We start from the raw sequence: 17,687 nt of genomic DNA on the forward strand, positions 1-17,687 counted from the left end.
GAGACTCTCTGCGACGGGGTCATTCCGAAAAGACCCACCAGAAGGGGCGCCTCCTGCAGTCAAGACCTGGGTTTGGTCCGACTCCTTTGTTCTGGCTTAGACCAGTTACGTAACACCTCTGTTTCCTCTTGTCTAAAGAGGTGAGAGAAGCACGTAGTTTGGGCCACACAAGATCATGATGAGAATTAAATAAGAAATGTGTGTCTACCAACCACATGGACTGGCACACTGGGAATGTACAATGTTACCTGTGACCACTTTATACTTTTATTATTTCAGGTATTCGGTGAGGGTTAAGTAGATCTAAAATCTGACTGGTTAATGAGCTGCATCCTATGGAGCAAAAATCATATCATGTTTTGCCAATAGCACAGGAGAGGAGGGCGGGGCTTCTGTTTGCCTGGAATCGGGAAGGTGCCCTCTCACCGCACAGGCCTGGCTACGGGTGCCCCTCGCCCTCTCCCTGCAGCAGCAGCAACCAGCCTGTGGGGCGCAGCCTGACCATAGGGCACGGGTTAGTCTGCAGGCCCTCCAGGGTCGGTCACCACCCCTAGCCCCGGGGGGTCTGGCCCTTCCTCCACCCCCACATAAAGCTTCTCCTCTCCTCGCCATCACCGCAGCCACAGTACATGTTAACATGCACATGCATCCAGACATGACCGACTGCCAGCTCCAAAGCCATAAGGCCAAGGGGAGCCTCAGAGGCATGAGGGAGGGGAACAAACACAGCAAGCCTGAGAGCGTCTCCCAGGGAGGCTGCTTGGTCAGGCTCAGCAGGAGAGCCCAGTGGTGAGCAGAGCTCTCTTGGTATCAAACCACAAGGCCCGAGAGCATGGCAGCTCTGCCATTTTCCTTAATTAGTTCAGCCCCTAAGGGAAAAGTACACCTGACAGGGCATGGGCGTCGCCTGAGGAGCATCAGCGGAACAGTAAATACCTCTGCGATGCTACCTGGAAGCCTGAGCTCACTTTCTTTACCTTGGCACTGAGCTGAGTATTCATTAGAAACCCTCTCAAACAATGACATTCAAGAGAACTGGTGGCCACCGCCCAGAAGAGCAAGACACCAGCAGGTGGGTTCTTTCCTATCCCTAGTGAGCGGAACCCCCGGCCACCTGCAGGACACAGACAATGTCAAAGCCGGAGGTGGGGGGAGGCTACTGGAATAGCTGCTGCGCCCAACACCTGGGCCTTCCCAGTGCTGGCAGGAGAGGAGGTTCAGCGCTGTGGGCTGTGCTTTCTGAGGATGACGCCATTCCAGCACCCATATTTTTTTTTTAATGAAATAAAACATAAATACAGTAAAGTGCATAAAGAGCCTGAATCTTAAGTGTAGAGCTAACTGAATGTTTACATCTGTAAACATCCATGTTACCATCCTTAGACAGAGACACAAAACCTTCCAGTATCTCACAGGGCTCCTCTCATGCTCCTTCCCCATCAGTACGCGCCCGTCCTGGGCCATCGGTGTGGCTGCGGGCTTTTTCTTACTGAAGTGTAGTATTCCACTGTATGGACAGATCAGAATCTATTTCTCCTGGACCGATGTAGGGACTATTTCTTCCAGTTTGAGGCGACTATGAATAAAACCACCATGGATATTCTTGAAGATGTCTTTTTAAAAAAATAACTGTCTCACTGTTCTTTCAAATGCACATATCCAGTTAAAGCAACAATTCATTAGTTTTTAGTGTGTTCAAAAGTTACGCAACCCTCACCTCCATCTAAATCCGTCACACTGAACACGTCCTGTGGTGCATGTATGCCTTCGTTTCTCTTGGGCTTGTACCAGGGGTGGGACTGCTCAGTTGTAACACAGACCTTACTGAGCTGTAGTGTCTCTAAACCGGAAATGTTATTCTCCATCCTCACCAACACTTGGTATTGCCAGTCTCTCACATTTTAGCCATCAAACCACACCAGATTTTATACCACTTTTGTCTCAATTCCCACTGTCTTACAACCAGTCTCATACATACTGAAAACTGCATTTCCCTACTGAAGACTCATCCAACAATCTTTAGGGTTGATACTTCTGTTACCCTTCTTTATCTGAAAGTAAAGTGCTCCTATGAAATCTTTAGAAAGGCAGAAGAGCATAAAACAAACAGTACCCCCGCTTTCTCAAAGTTCACTTTATGCCACTTTGCTTTTATAAAAGGCCAACATTAGTATGGTAACAGCTTTTTCCATAAAAGTGTAAATCCTCTTCTGAAGCAAAAATCTCCTGACATGGAGGTGAAGAAAAATGGCGGGCATTTTATTTACCAAATCTTGACTAATCACCTACCATATTATAGGCCAAACATAACGACATGCCCAGAAATTTATGCAGAAAACACACAAAGCCCCAAATAGGGAATAATGGCTTAAAGTAAGGCAGAAAAGAAACAAGATGGAATTCTTCTTGGGGACAGATGCAACTGTGGGCCAGCTTCCCTGTGCACCCCTGCCCCTCAGAAGTCACAGGACAAGACGGATGTGGACATGTAGCCAAGGAGAGCCTGTTCCCCATAAAACCTCCCCACACTAGCACCCTCCAGAAAAGCACACAAACAATCAAATAAAGTTACAAACGCAAATTACCAGCTAATTGAGGTTACATGGCGTCAGGCAATGCGTTGTTGACTGCAAAAAGGTTTTGTTTTGCCATATATTTGACTAATTGATGGCTATTTTAAAGTTATATAAACAAGCACAACCTGCTTGTAGCTAACTGTCTGGCCTTACGGTCAGATGCAGTCCACTAGTGTAGAAACGAAAACATCAGAAAACTTAACCTAAAGAATGCCTGAGTCAGCTGAAAGGGCCAACGCAGAGACGGGGTGGGGGGGAGGGGGAGGAATAAGTTTAGACCACTTTTTTGTAAGAGAGAAATTTTAAACAGTAAACAATGAGCAAATTACTATTTACACTCAAATTACACTTTGGGGGAGAGAACAGGACAACGGAGTGGGGAAGGATCCTGCGGGGTGTCAGGACACCACGGTCACAATCTCGCACAAGTAAGTATCTACTAAGTCCTTCAGGTCCACATGTCATTCCTTCTGATTACGTGTCAAAACCTAGCTTTCAAGTAATAAAAGCCTGCTCATTCAGATTCCGCCAGAACGGCTGCATTCTGTCGGCTCTGACCATGGCAGCTCATTCTCTCACGGCACAGGCACTCAGTCCTGCCCATGGAGCGCCCTCTGCTTTGGGCGTGTACAGGGCCCAAAGAGCTATTTGCTGATTAGCCTCTGTCTGGCCACACCTTGAGGAACTCAGTTTTAGGGTCTTTATAAGGAAAAGTGTTCTCATACAATAAATGGCACAACAAAAAGAACATTGTTGGGGGCCGTTGAAGGCACCTTCACGAGATACATGTAGAATTCCACCTTTCTCAATTAAAAACAATTTTTTTTATCCTCACCCGAGGTCATTTTTTCACTGCTTTTAGAGAAAGAGAAACATAGATGCGAGAGAAGTATCAACCGGTTGCCCTCCATACACACACACCAGGACCGGGCATCAAACCTGCAACCCAGGTATGTGCCCTGACCAGGAATCAAACCCCAACTTTTTGGTTACGGGACAACTCTCCAAGCAACTGAGCCACGCTAGCCAGGGCCCACCTTTCTCCACTTTTGCTATGGGGGCACAAACCTGCAAAGGTGTATAAAATAAGATCAGTGTATTTAAACATCAGCTCAGCACTCACTTATTCCATACTCTCCTCCAATGGACTGAGTACACAGTCCATTGTCCAATTCGTCCCCCAGGGGGAACCTTGTAAAACGTCCCCCATTAATGGAACTTTATGTTGCGAAAACTCCTTTAATTTTAGGTACTTTAAATTATCTTGGATAATAACAGCACCCATAAAAAACCCTGCAGTCAGGAAATTTACAGAAATTCAAAGTATTTCCTCAATAAGTAAACTAAAGCAAATTCATTCAGGTCAAAAGTTGTGAAACCCAGAATTGTTATCATATTTTTGCAGCACAGAACATTGTGATGATCAATGGCACTAAAAATAGCCCAGAAAAAAATTAAGAGTTCATAATCAGACACAAGAAAAACAACCTATCCAAAATAGCAAAATGTCCATTAACATCACTAACTTCCCCATGAATTATTTTGACAATAGGAAATGGAATTTAAACTTTTTTCTTTAATCCAAAATTGTATTTCCCTTCCCATGTGCCCTCTGGGAAAATCTTGTTCAGAAACAAGTAATTCCCAGATAACTAACTTCTGCGCTGTTTCCACACAGCTCAACAATAACAGAGCAGCTCCCTAACTTGCCACTTCATGTTCCTGTTGCTTCAACAGTGATGTCATGGAAAGACGGCGACATGCTGTTATTACTGCCCAGCTAGCGACTGTAAAGGAAATTATGCTGCTGCCTCTAGGTTTTAATTTTCCATGAAAAATTACTCTCCTTGCCACAGCTGCTTAGACTGTGAAAGAGAAAAATGATTTAATTAGGAAACAGCCATAATTAGATTTTTTTTTTTAAGCATACTCTTTCAACATAAAAGTTACATGACAGCACGGCCTCACTGAGTTTAATAATTTATTTTCATCAGATCACTCCAGAACACATTAAGGTGCTGAGTTACAACTGAAGGGAGAAAATAAAGGAACACTAAAACTGCAACCCAGGAAGTTATAGCTCCAAATGAGATTTTAAATGCAACAGGGAGAAGGGGTGAAGAGTCTTACAATGCTGAGAAAATGAGAATACAAATAGTGAACTGAGGAGGGGTAGCCTCCTCTTTTGTGATTAACTTTCACCATCCAGAAAGAGAGCAACAGTTTCTCCACAACCAACAACGGGTGATGATGATGATGAGAGTGATGGGGATGAAAGGAGTAAAGGAAAAGAAGCCAGAGTGCTCACTTCGGCAGCACAAACACTAAAACTAGAATGATGCTGAGCCTAGCACGGCCCCTGTGAAGGATGGCGCCTAAAGTTGGGAAGCGTTCCACATTTTTTGGTAACCATGTAAGATGACAGATACTGACTAAACGTATTGTGATCATTTCACAGCATCTGCAAATATCAGATCACGTTATATACTTTAAATTTATATGATGTTTCATATCAATTATATCTCAATAAAACTAGAAAAAATAATAGTAACAGTAGGAAGTAGAAGGAGGACGAGTACTAACACTCTGTTTAGCACAGACTTGCCCTGGCGAGAGCAAAACGTGACGGGCATTGTAACTACACTTCCAGGATTTTTCAATAGTCTCTCTTGTGCGGGGTGTGGGGGTGGGAGGAGGGCGAGGGTGTGAGCGCAACACGCAATCAGGCGTCAGAAATTTAGCCTAAAAAAAGTCTAATTCCAAAACCTGATATATTTGTTTACTTGTCGTCTCCTCAGAAGTTTAAGGTACGATTCAATGTTAAGCTTTAGAACTTCCCTACAAATATATCTAAAAAAAATTAGTGGAAAGTAAGAAATTATGTTATTTGGAAGTCATGAAATCTATGTGATTCCACATTAAGAAGACACTAAGCTGTTGCTTCTTTTTCTTCCTGTTGTTTAATTATACCAGAAACCGCAAGAGTTTTACCAATGGTCTTGGAGACATTTAGAAGTTTCAAATATGAAACCCTAACAGTATCTACTGGCAATACTTTTACAAGTTCATCCTGTACTTAAACAGGGTAATTTTATCTTGCAAACTGACATAGCCAACACTCCTTCTTAGTTCCATATGTTGGCAAAAAACTCAGGAGAAATGTCAACATGTCCTGAAAAAAGGAAGACATTAGGGAGGCCATTCTCCCAAGACCTGGCACAACAGCCTGAGAGTCGGACAGTCAAAACTCAGAAAAATTCCTATCCAGCTAAGAGTTCTTCATCAGGAAAAATTAAATGGACGTTGAAACTTACCAGCAGAACCTTCTGAACTCTTTTAAGAGAAACTCCTATATGGGAAGTACAGTTCAGTACAGCGGTCATGTTACTACACAAGAAGGTGTTGTTATGGAGACAGCTTTGAAGGCTCCCTGGCAATCCCAGCGTATAATTAAGGCTAGTGACGGCAGAACAGCCAGCAGGGTGGTCTCCATGGAAACCATCAAACATACTTTTTCACAGGCACAGCAACTGTTCTGAATCAATGACTCTTTATATAGGTTTAAAAACATTGTGAATGGTCATCAATTGCCTCTTTTGTTAGACAATGTCTGGCTAAAAGAGCTGTGAGAAACCTTGTTCTCTTGCATGCTGGACTTGGAGTACTGTCTAAAGTGGGCAGTCCACCACTAAATTCTCCACCTAGAACCAGTAAATACAAATGGTAAATTCAGACTCAGGAAATCACCGGTTAATTTGGTGAAAGAATTAACTAGTGATTGACATAGCCAAGCAGGGCCTACCAACTGCCAGCACTCACTATTCAAAAGCTGTCTAAATATTATTCAACCCTCTCAGTAAGGTAGACGTTATTATTATATTTGTTCACAAATGAGAAAATAAAGTATAAACTAAAAAGTGGCTGACATGGATTTCAAAGTTACATCAAAACCGTATGACTACAGAATGCTCTGTGTTTGCACCGCACTTTGTTACTCCCCAGCCATTTCATGCACATTAGCTCATATGTTCTGCTTTTATCTTGATACACTGAGGAGTCCATGTTCTAGAATGTTCTAATATTATAATACTTTACACATTGTTCCTGGCCTCCTCACTCCACTTCTGCACCCACCACACTCTCCAGGTTTGAAGACTCACAGGGGACCAAGTCTCAGAAGGCTTCCCCATCTTCCCCCTGGGCCGTGTGAGCAGCAGTCTCTCCTAAGCATCATTCCATAAGCATGAATTTTGACCGTCCAAATTCTAAATAAAAACAGGGGCACATTTGGTAATAGGGATGGAAGAAGGTCTGATTGCTGAATGGTTTCCTAACTTTATTCTGATGGTTCTATGAAGCACTTTAAATCAGCTAAATGCTTTGATAAGTAGGCACTGATAATTAATGATATGGCTCCTAACAGATCATCATTATATAAAATCCTACAATTAAATATAAATGCCATCAGCATTTAGTATTAAATATCAGATACAGCCCTGGCTGGCGTGGTTCAGTTGGTTGGAGCACATGCCTGGTTTGGAGGCTCTAACCACCCCACATGCCCTGGGGCGCATGTAGAAGGCAACTGATCAATGTTTCCCTCTCACATAGATGTTTCTTGCCCTCTATTTGTCCCTCCCTTACCCTCTCTCTTAAATCAAAAATATTTTTTTAAAAAAATCAGATACAGATGACATTGTTCAGCTCATTAGAATCATAACATTAAAAAAAAAAGTCATAACATTTTTGAGCTATCTTTAGACACCTTTAGTCCAGACTCCTTGTTTTATGGATGAAACAACTGAGGACTAGAGTCCTGGCTGGTGTGACTCAGTGGATTGAGCACCAGCCTGTGAACCAAAGGGTCACTGGTTCGATTCCCAAGCAGGGTGCATGCCTGGGTTGCGGGCCAGGCCCCCAGTAGGGGCATGTGAGAGGCAACCACACATTGATATTTCTCTCTGTCTCTCCCTCCCTTCCCCCCTCTAAAAATAAATAAATAAAACCCTTAAAAAAAAAGGCAAAATTAATACAAAAAAAAAAAAGAAAAAAGAAACAAATGAGGACTAGAAGGCTTCAGTGCATCAAAGACAAACAGTGAGTGCTCTTTCCTTTCCTTTTCCCTGAGATCCCAGTCCCCTACCATGTGCCTCATGGAAAAGCCTCCCTCCTGTCTATCACTGGCCTTCTCCTGAGGCTCAGGAAAAAGGCGTTCCATTTCCTCTAAAGCTAGCTACCCACACTGCTTCCACCTCTCTATTGAAACGTCTTCTCCCTGCTTCCCCTTGTTCTCTAGCATCTTTAAGTCTGTCAGTGGGTGTCTTTTCTAATTTCAACCACGCCCGAGTCCTTCTATTCCTAGGGAAGACACTATTTTCCCTAGATCTGGCTACCCCCCTGCCCGACACCAGTCGCCACCTTCTATCCTCTTCTGATGTGTCCGTCAATATTTATGATCCATCTTCTGCCCCACTCCCATTCCCACCCTTTTGCTAACAGTGGCTCTTCAAAAACTAGCAACATCCTTGCTCTCGTCTTCTCTCAGTCTGGATCTCTCCAACCTCTTGGTGGCATTTTGCTCTTCTCCTTAAAATTCTCCCTTAGACTTCTCCACAGTGAACTTACCTGGTTCCCCCTTTCTACCTCTTGGCTACTACTTCTCTCTCTTGTCATTATTAGTCACCAGCTAAGTCCTCGGCCCCTGCTCTGCTTCCCCTAACCCTTTCACTCTCTCAGTGAGCTCATCTATTTATTCACTTCCCGATTTCAATCCATCTCTCTGTAGGTGGAGTGCATGCAAAGTCCTGAGCTCTCACCTACATTTCACTCCATCTTTCGAACAGAAAGCAGCTCCATTTAGATGTTTTTTCACCACATACATTTGTCAGCGATAGACCGCACCAGCTTTCCTCCCCAAACGCGCCCTTTCACAATCACCTTGACTTCTGTCTGTAATGCCATGGGTTTCCCAGGGCTCTGGTTCCAAACCCTAGAGCCATGTGTGATCCCTACCCATCGCTCCCTGCATGCAAACTATCATTACTCATTCCCTCTTCTAAAACGTCCTGGAATGATGAGTCTTTGTTGTCTACTTCTTTTATCACATCAATTATAGGATAAATCATGTAATTAAGATGTGTTTCCCTTCAAAGTGCCAGCTAGACTTGACCTTTTATCCTTACCCTTGTCATCGCTACCTTGGTTCACCTCCCTTCCAAATGCTTGGCGCCATCACACATTTACCTGCCTGAAGCACTGCCTTCAGCCAGTCTCCTTCGGAGGTTCACAGTGGTCTCTGTGGCATGGCTCTTAGGGCTTCCTATAGTCTGACTCTCTGTGCCCAATTTGCCCCTTATTGCCCTCCTCCTTATGGCTCCCCACCCGCACATCTGACTTGGGGCCCCTGCCACTCAGCCCGTTTTCCTTTCTCCCACCTTTCCCAGGCAACCAGTGCTGACAGGGGCCAGTTCAGTCTCTCTGCTGCCTCTACGCCCTCCGCCCAGCTCCGGAAGTCAGTACTGCCTGGCTCAGCAATGTCCTCTATTGGTCTCACCTTGTCCCTTTAACCTCCCCTGGATTATAAGATGCCTTAGGCAAACATTACATCTACTCTACTAATGCGTTCTCCCCACCACACAACATTCAGGTACTCCAAAGTTTCTGAAGTTTTCCCTAATAAATGTTGACTGACTGGTAGAACCATGTCCTAAAAGGCCATTCAAAGACACTTCCAGTGTCTCCGACAGGGCAAATCTAGTGTACTTTAAAATCCCAGGGAATGCACAGCTGTTTCAGGCAGGCAGTCCATCATGACAGAGTGCCAGAGAAGGACCTGGGAGATGGGGCAGGCGAGGCACCCAGGGTGCAACATTCGAGGAGGTGCTCATCCTCTCTCAGCAGACCCTGAGAGTCATACCACACGCAGACCCCACACTGCACGGCCCGGAGAGCGCCAGCCACCCTAGCCCTGGCCTGGAAAGATGAAACTCTAACAATCAAGAAACAAACTAAACCAAATCAAGATACACGTCCTAGGCAAACTACTGGGAATTATTTTCCCAGGGTCATAAAAAGAACAAACTAAGAGTTGGTTTTCTGGTCTACCACAACCTTCAGAATATGAAATGGCGGCAGCAGCTATGGCATTAGCTTAAAGGAAAAAGCTGTCTTCTTGGGGAGACATTTCTGAAATGGGGAGCAAATGCTGGATCCTCAAGAGCCTGGTGGGCCAGCGCTTCTACTCGGGGATGCTTCTCCCCTCCTGGCTCAACCTCAATATAAACCCACTCTGGCCCCAGCTGCCTCTTCCCAATGGATGCTGAGAATTGCTGTCCCTCGGAAGGGTGACACCAGGCACTACTCCATCCAGAAAGAATTCTCATGAAAACTTGATCTGCTGGAAAAACCCACTAGCAGAGAAATATAAACTCTTACCACATCTTCCTTATATGTCTACACATTTCATTGCTTTTCTCTTAAATTCAATCACTTTTTTCCTGCATCAATGCTTTTAATTACAAATGGGAAGGGATCCTAAGATAGTTAGATTTCACATAGTTGACTTTACCAAAATAAAGGGAGGAATTTAAAAAGGTCGCTAAATATTGTTATTTTTAGGTTTAGAATTTTACTCAAATTCCCAGAAAGAAAAACAATAATAGTGATAACAGTATACAGTCACTAAGAAGGCACTTCTTTTCCTTGCTGAGCATTCTGAGACCCAAGAAAGATACTGAGAAAGATGAGAAGCAGAGAGAAGCATGATGCCTTCCCTCAGAACCTGGAAGTGATGAAGCTGACATGATAACTCTTTGGAAAATGGCAGAGAATGGATCCTTTTGGAGCAAGGAAGAAGGCACCCCAGACCCCTTCTGAATGACCTCCCTGCCTGTGTATCTATCAGTTTTTCACAAAATCCAAATTCACCTCTGGGGCCAATGGAGCATCCTTCTGAGTCGCTTTCTGAATATGCTGGCGCCCAGTGGGGTCACAATGACGTCATAGGGAAATGCTGTATTGCTAAATACATTTATGTTGTGCTTCAAATGTCAGCACATTTTGTTTGCTATGTAGGTAGCCCAAAGGATGGGTGCATGTTACGCCATTGAGGATAACAGAGTTTATTTTTAAATAGAAAAGAAAAAGGAGAGAGGGTAGGGGTAGGGGAGATATCTTGAGATACTGAGGCTAGAAGAATCCTTAATGGCTCATCTTAGCCAGTGCTTCACATTTAAGAAGGATTAAAAATTCTTCTACTTTTTGAATTAACTACAGAGAAGGTAATTATAAGACTCTCTCAGAGTTTATGAAGAAAAGCAAAAATACGATAAACAAAAAGGAGACTCATGAAACTAGTGGCCAAACAGGCAAAGTCATGTATGTAGGAAACGTCTTAAAGAGACAAGATCTAAGCACTATGCTTTGGAGCACTACTACTTCACAGCCTTCAGGAATGACTTGCATGGCATAAAATCCACCTATTGTAAATGTAAAATTCAATATTTTTAAATGAACAAATTTAATAAATTAATTTAAATGACGGTGCAGCTATCACCACAACCCAGTTTCCGGACACTTCCATCACCCCGTTTGTAGTCAATCTCTGCTCCAGGTGACCATCAGGATGTTTCCCATCTCTATACATTTGCCTTCTCTGGGAATTTCACATAAATGGAATCACATATGTATTCACATATGTATTCTTTTGCAACTGGCTTCTTTCACTTAACATAATGTTTTTGAGATTCATTCATGTTGTGGCAATGTATTAGGAGTCCATTCCTCTTTACTGCTAAATAGTATTCTATTGTATGTATATACTATATCTTGTTTATACATTCGCCCGTTGATGGACATTTCGATTATTTCCAGTTTGGGGCTATTTGGAATGATGCTACAGTAAGTGTTCATGGTTAAGTCTTTTGTGATATGTGTTTTCATTTCTCTTAGGTACATTCCTGGGAAAAGTATTTCTGGGCTCTACAGTCAATTTATGCTTAACCTTTTAAGAAAATACCAATTTTCCAAAGTGGCTACACCATTTTACCTTGCCACAAGTAATTTATAAGGGTTCCAGTATCTCCACATTTTTGCCAACACTTTGTCTATTTTTTAAAAATTATAGCCACCCTATGAGTGTGTACTGGTAACTCATCATGGTTATAATTTGCATTTCCCTAATGACTAATGATGTTGAGTTCCTTTTCATGCACTTATGAAACATTCATACATGTATCTTCTTTTCAGTTTATTGCCTAAAAAAGTTACACTAGTCCAAGTTAAAAGTAGACCCCCAAGTGGTTTACAGTATACAAGCTGTGAGGTTTTCAAACTCATGACAAGGGGCAGAAGGGAAATTCTGCTCATCACAGGGAAATCCTTACTTAAGCTTCAGTGAGCCCAAACCACTGAAAGCCCAAGAACCTTCAGCTGGTCATCCTTCGCCAGCCCAATCTCTACAAGGAATTGGCCTATGTTCTTACGGTGGTCACCCTGTAGCTGAATTAATTTTCCAAGTTCTGGATGCTCAATTACAGTACCTCTGCAGGCAAATTTCTTCCTCACTAGTTTCTTTTTATCGTAATCATCAGCAATGGTCTACCTGCTGTTTCTCTGTTGGATTCTTATCTGGATATAATCCTCACTACCAGCGGGAAGCAGATCATCATTCTTACTTGCATCAGCAAAGGCTTCAGACGGCTGCAGGGGCGGGGGGTTGCAGGGGCAGAGAGGACACGGAGAGGCTCCAGGGAGAGGTTGCTGCGTCCTGGGCTGTGGCTCAGTGAGTGGGACCTATCGAAATCTTCCGATCATTTTTAAATTGGGTTGTATGTAGTCTCAATGAAGTGTAAGAATTCTTTATATATTCTGGATGTAAGTCTTATCAGATATATGATTTGCAAGTATTTCCTGCTAGTCTGTGGCCTCTCTTTTCATTTTCTTAATGGTGTCTTTTGAATGGCAAAATAAGTTATCAATTATTTTATGGCTCATGCTTTTGGTTCAAATCTAAGAACTCTGTTTAAGATTCTTCACATCTTTTTTCTACAAGTATTCTCCTGTTAGCTCTTACATTTAGGTCCATGATTCATTTTGAGTTAACAATGGTAAGCAAGGGTGTTAAGTATGTTTTTGTTTTATTTTGGCCTATGGCAGTGATTTTAAACATTTTTCACCTCATGGTACACAAAAACTAATTACTAATATTCTGCGGCACACCAAAAAATATTTTTGCCACTCTGACTAAAAAAATAGGTATAATTTTGATTCATTCACACAGGACAGCTATTGTTGTGTTGGTTGCTGTCATTTTTTTTATTTGACAATCTAAGAAGGTAGTACCCCTGACTAAACAGTCAGGCATTGCATATTTTAACAATTCATGTGGTGCACCATTTGGAAATAGTTGGCCCATGGATATGACTGTCCCAGCACCATTTGTTCAAAAGAAAATTTTTTCCCATTGAATTGAATTTCCCATTGAATTGCCTTGGCACCTTCACTGAAAATCAATAGATCATAAATGCCTATCCTTACTTCAATCCCACAATGTCTTCATTATTCTATCTTTATAGTGAGTTTTCAAACTGTGAAGTTTTTAGTCCCCCATCTTGGTTTTCCTTCCCAAAATTGTTTTGGCTATTGCATTACTATAAATTTCAGGATCATATTGTGAATTTGTATTTTGATGGGGATTGCATTAAATCTATTAATCAATTTAGAAAGAACTGCCCTCTTAACAACATTGAGTCTCGCCATTTATTGAGATCTTTCTCTCAGAAAGGTTTTGTAGTTTTCAGTGTACAAATCTTGCACTTCTTTGTTAAATGCCTAAGCATTTTTTCTTTTTGATGCAATTGTGAATAAAATTTTCTCTTAATTTCATTTTTATGAATATGACTGTTCATTACCAATATACAACACTACAATTGATTTTTATACAATGATTTTGCATCCAGAGACCTTGAAAAACTATTGATTAGTTCAATTAGTGTTTTTCTAGATTCCTCTGGGTTTTCTACATATAGGATAATGTCATCTTTGAATACAAACAACTTTTGTCTTTATTGCACTGCCCCAAACCTTTAGTACCACGTTGAATAAAGTGCTAAGAGTGAACATTATTGTGTTGCTCCCAATCTTAGGAGGAAAGTATTCAGTTTCACCATTAAGTATAATGTTAGCTATAGATTTTTCACAGATGCCTTAATAAGGCTGAGGAAGTTCCCTTCTATTACTCATTTGTTGAAAGTTCTTAACACAAAGAGATGTTGAACATGGTTTTTCTGTACCTACATGACCATGTATTTTTGTCTTTTACTTCATTAATAGAATGTATTACATTCATTTACATATGTTAAACCAATTTTGCATTCCTGGGATAAATCTCAGTTGATTACAGTATATGTTACCTTCTATATGCTACCAAATTTGGTTTGCTAGTATTTTGTTAAAGATCTATGTTCATGAGGAATATTGGTCTGTACTCTTCTTACAATTTTTTTTTTTTTTGGTCTGGCGATAATATCAAGGTAACTCACCTTACAGAATAAATGAGGAGTTATTCCCTCTCTTCTACTTTCTAAAAATATTTCTTCTTTAAATATGAGATAGAATTCATCAGTAAAGCCAGCTGGGTCTAGGCTTTTCCTTGTGGAAAGATTTTTATTTACTGCTTAAATTTATTTACTTTTTATGAGTATATTCAGAGTTTCCATTTATTGTTGAGTCAATATTCCTAATTTGTGTTGTTCTGGTAATTCGTCCCTTTCATCTAAATTGTCTAAATTTCTGGCATAAAGTTATTCATAATGTGAATAATATACAATGCTTTTAATTTCTATGGGATCAGCAGTGATAGCCTTTCTTTCATTTCTAATTTGACAATTTGTACTTTTTTCTTATTTTCTTAGTCTAGCTAGAGTTCTATCACTTCTGTTGATATTTTTAAAGAGCCAACCTTGATTTTTCTCTATCGTTTTTCTGTTTTCTATCTCATTAATTCCCACACTAAACTTTATCATATGCTTCTTTCTGCTTGCCTTGGGTTTAGTTTGCTTTTCTTTTCCTGGTTTCTTAACATGGAAGCTTAGGTTATTGATTCAAGACCTTTCTTCTTTTCTGATATGGGTGTTTACAGCTATATATTTCCCTCTTAGTAATACTGTAGCTGCATCCCATAACTTTGATACATGTTTTTGTTTTCATTTGGTTCAAAATATTTTTAATTTCTCCTGTGACTTCTTCTTTGCTTCACAAGCTATTTAGAATATGTTATTTAATTTACAAATAAATGGATTTCTCTAGATATTTTTTCCTGCTATAAATTCCTCATTTAATTCTGTTTGTGGTCAGAGAAAATGTTTAATATGATTTCAATCCTTTAAAATTTGAGATTTGTTTTGTGACCCAGCATAACATGTATCCTGGAGAAAGTTCCATATGTGCTTGAGAAGAGTATGTATTCCGCAGTCAATCAGTGGGCTGTCATATAAATGGCAGTTATGTAGTTGACAGTGTCATTCAAGTCATGTCCTTTTATAACCTTGCTTTTCCATCCAGTTGTTCTATCAGCTTTTGAGAGGGTCGTACTGGAACCTTCAATTATTGTTTCTCCCTTCTACTCTGTCATTTTTTGCTTCATATAATTTGGGGTGCCAATGTTAAGTGTATATACCTTTGTAACTTGTATCTTACTAATGCATTAACCCTTTAATCATTATTCAATGTCCTTATTTTTCTCTAGTAATATGTCTCATCATAAAGTCCATTTTGTTTGATTTTAATACAGTCACTCCAGGTAACTCTCTTATGGCTACTATTTGCATGGTTATGTTTTCCATCTTTTTAGATTCAGCCTATTTGTGTCTTTGAATCTAAAGTGTGTCTCTTGTAGACAGCACATAGTTGAGTCTTGCTTTTTTATCCACTCTGACAATCTATGACTTTTGAATGGGGTATTTAGTCTATTTACCTTTAATGTACTTATTGACATGGCTGCTAAAAATGAATACCCCAGTCTTTAATTGGAAGTATCTTTATTTCTGGTTCATATCATATTTTTGCTGTATATAGAATTCCTGGTTGGAGATATTTTTTTTTCCAGCATGTTCAATGTGCTATTTTCCATTGTCTTCCACAATCTTCCATTGTGAGTAGTCACCCATTATTCCTTTTTTTTCTATCCCTCTTCCTTTTTCTTCTGGAATTCTTATTACGTATGTGATGCTGTGCTTGATGCTGTCCCACAGGTCTCTAAAACCCTGTTTACATTTCTTCAATTAAAAAAAAACATTTTCTTTATATTCAATAGTTTCTTTTGTTTTATTTCCTGGTTCACTTATTATTTTTATTTCTGCCCTCTCAAATCTGTTACTGAATTCCTCTAGAGATTTTTTCATTTCATTTCAGCTATTATACTTTTTAACTCCAGATTTTCCATTTGTTTCTCTTTTTGAAAATCATTTCTCTCTCTTTATTGAGATTTTTTATTCATTGAGTCGTTCCTTGAATTCTTTAAACATGGCTTCCTTTATATCTCTGAGCATATTTAAATAGCTGCACTACAGTCTTTTTCTCTGAAATTCTAAATATGAGGACACTCAGACACAGTTCCTGTTGATTGCTTTTATCCTGTGCATAAATCATACTCTCCTGTTTTTCTGAATGCCTCCAATTTTTTGTTGTTGTTGTTGAATACTGGACACTTTACATAATATTGTATATGCTAGCAACCCTAGATTCTGATTTTCTCCCAGAGCATTGCGGTTGGTACTGTTTTGCTTGTTTAATAATTTGCCTGGCCTAAACCTGTAAAGTCTGTCTCCCATATAAAGTAGAGTTGCTGAGGCCTTCATCCACGTTTTTCCTTGTTTTTACTTTAAGCCTGCTTTCCTGGGGGCCATCCCCATATCTGCATAGTTTAGTGTTCTGGTAAAGACTAGTCAGGGGGTTTGCTCACACACCTTGAGCCAGAAAGCCCTCTTCTCTCAGCTTCTGACTATGTGTGTGGACTGGGGAGCACATTCAAATTTCAGGTGGTCGTCTTGTCTGCCCCACTTTACTTTCTTCTGGCTCCCTCACATCTCCTCCCTGTGTGCACACAGGCTCTGTTGGCCAGAGGTGTGCGGATATCTCCGGCGCACTCCACCTCTGCTGCTTGTGCACATAGACTAAGGTCAGTCTGGGATACATGGTGAGTTATCAAGCGCTCTCATCTCCCAAGACTACCTATTAAGTCCCCAGCTAGACCACTGGTCCATCGCTTGTCCCAGAAAGGACTATAAACACAAGAGTGGAGCTGGCTCTTATTCGCTTACCACTGGCATGGCCGCTTTAACTGAAAATATTCTAAATGGAGTCTGCTGGAAGCACCGACAAGAATGCTGGTTTCTGTAGTCTGCCCTATTCTGCTTAAATACCACACTGACAGAGCTGGGGAGGAGGGAATGGGAGCAACCCTAGGCAAGAATGCCACAAACTCATGCTGTTCCTGCCCAAAGCTTAGTAGTGTTCATGAACAAATAAATGCTTCCCAGATTGTTGTATGCCTTTGGTCAGTTTTTACAGAGCTAAAATGGATATTTCTGAGGGTTTTTGTCTAGCTTTCTAGCTGACTTGGGGGAGAGGATTTGTCATTCTACTCATGCCGTCAAACTGGAAGTCAGTATCTCAGCCACTCTTCATGTTCTGCTGGAATTAGGATTGTTAAATTTTAGGAAAAAAGTAGACCATGCAGGTGAAAATATCACTGTGAAATCTTAGTTTCAAAGTGAAATGTTTGCCTTTGTCTTCTGGAGGGGAAATCAACCACAAAGATGACTAAAGATGCAAGGTTAAATGATTATTTCATTAGATTAAATTAATTAAGAAATACCACTCCTTGGAAGCAGCATGTAGGGCCCTGCAACTTGACTCCTTCACAGACATTAGAGAAATGAAATGCTCCACTAGGAGGAACTAGCCCCAAAGCATTTCAGCTAAGACCATGTGTCCCACAGCGATTTTACTGCTCCTTCGGTTTCTTCTTCTTTTCCCACCTCTCTATCTTACGCTTCAACCGTGGTCAACCAGATACACAATGGGCATTCTTATAATAGTCGCTTTTTTGAA

The 17,687-nt window shown here is 40.9% G+C and overlaps 1 protein-coding gene and 1 non-coding gene across 3 annotated transcripts in view; one reads left to right on the forward strand and one right to left on the reverse strand.

The window, feature by feature from the left end:
- TMEM241 (transmembrane protein 241) overlaps positions 1 to 17,687 on the reverse strand; it is a 114,330-nt gene that overhangs the window by 29,615 nt on the left and 67,028 nt on the right. The window lies entirely within an intron of this gene.
- LOC129078953 (U6 spliceosomal RNA) lies at positions 4,877 to 4,979 on the forward strand. Its single transcript, XR_008530022.1, has one exon. It is a non-coding gene; the product is annotated as a U6 spliceosomal RNA (small nuclear RNA).

The sequence above is a fragment of the Pteronotus mesoamericanus genome, unplaced genomic scaffold (genome assembly GCF_021234165.1).
Source record: "Pteronotus mesoamericanus isolate MK-2021 breed Mesoamerican mustached bat unplaced genomic scaffold, CSHL_Meso_final contig_74, whole genome shotgun sequence".
NCBI lineage: Eukaryota > Metazoa > Chordata > Mammalia > Chiroptera > Mormoopidae > Pteronotus > Pteronotus mesoamericanus.